Source organism: Chrysochloris asiatica, unplaced genomic scaffold, assembly GCF_000296735.1.
Source record: "Chrysochloris asiatica unplaced genomic scaffold, ChrAsi1.0 scaffold00286, whole genome shotgun sequence".
Classification (NCBI taxonomy): Eukaryota; Metazoa; Chordata; class Mammalia; order Afrosoricida; family Chrysochloridae; genus Chrysochloris; species Chrysochloris asiatica.
Window position 1 is genome coordinate 215,639 of NW_006408804.1, and position 1,475 is coordinate 217,113.

The 1,475-nt window shown below is 41.1% G+C and overlaps 1 pseudogene; it reads left to right on the forward strand.

Annotated features, from left to right (window-relative positions):
* Positions 1 to 458: 458 nt before the first annotated feature.
* Positions 459 to 1,026, forward strand: LOC102834528 (annotated as a pseudogene).
* The last annotated feature ends 449 nt before the right edge of the window (positions 1,027 to 1,475 follow it).

Here is a 1,475-nt window from a genome sequence, read left to right on the forward strand (position 1 = left end):
AAATGTAGAACTAGCATACCAGATTTCACAAACAATATGATAAAATTTTTATGTAGGTATATGTTCTTTCATTATCCTTCTTCCTTTTTGTAGCATATACTGAGTATCGAGCGATTAAGAAAGGAAATAATCCAGTAACTTCAATCCCATAAATTTAATAAGTGAGGTCTCATTTTGTTTAAAAAAAGACAAAAAAACAACAACAGTCTACAGAAAGTCTGACAAGATCAATGAATGGAGATCTTAAACAGCCTATAAGGAGTCGTGTGTGGCACTGCAGGCTAGTGAGCTGGACTGCAAAGTCAGTTTGAACCTCAAGGTTAGTGGTTCAAGCTTGCCAGCTGCTCCTCAGAAACCTCATGCAGGGATGCTATGGGTTGGAACTACCTCGACGACACTTAACAACAATATAGTCTTTATGAATATATGTTCTAGAGACCCCGAACAATACAATCAGGATGGCTAAAGGTGACCCCAAGAAACGCAAGAAATCTGCAAATGCCTTCTTTCTTCAGACATGCAGAGAAGAGAAATCCCCAGAGGTCCCTGTCAATTTTGCCGAATTTTCCAAGAAGTTCTCTGAGAGGTGGAAGACTATGTCTAGGAAAGTGAAATGTAAATTTGAAGAGATGGCAAAGGCAGACAAAGTACGTTATGATCGGGAAATAAAGGATGATGGACCAGCTAAGGGAGGCAAGAAGAAGGACACCAATACCCCCAAATGACCACCGACTGGATTCTTCCTGTTGTGTTTCCAATTTCACCCCAAGATCAAATCCACAAACCTTGGCATCTTGATTGGTGATGTGGCCAAAAACCTGGGTGAGATGTCAAATAACTTGAGTGACAGTGAGAAGCCACATACATCAACTAGGCAGCGAAACTGAAGAAGTACAAGAAGGATGTTGCAAACAATAAGTCTAAAGGTAGTTTGATGGTGCAAAGGGACTCGCTAAAGTTGCCCAGAAAAAGGTGGAGGAGGAAGATGAAGAGGAGGAGGAAGAGGAAAATGAGAAGGATGAATAAAATTGTTCCCTTGTGAATACCTTAGAGTAGGGGAGCGCCGTGATTGACGTGTCTCTTTGAGGCCTGTCTGTTACCCTCATTACGAAATTGGGTCATGATCATACTGTTGTCTCTCAGAGTGCTCTAGACCTTGCCAGTGGTTTACACGAAGTGGGCCTGGGTGTCCAGAGCACCCTGAGCTTGTATCAGACTTGTACATAGTCCCAAGCATTTTTCAAATGAAAAGACACTCTTGTAGTCTCCTTGCTCAGCGCACTTTGCTGTTGGTGTGACAAGGCATTTAAAGCTATTTCTGGCATTTTCTTTTTATTTGCTTGTTAAATTTGTAAGATGGTGTTAACTAAACGGTTATTGGCTAGAAATCCCGAATTATCAACTGTACATATTTATAGTTTGCAAAAAGAACACAACTAGGACAAACTCTTGGTCCATGCTTGGTTGTGCGTTGT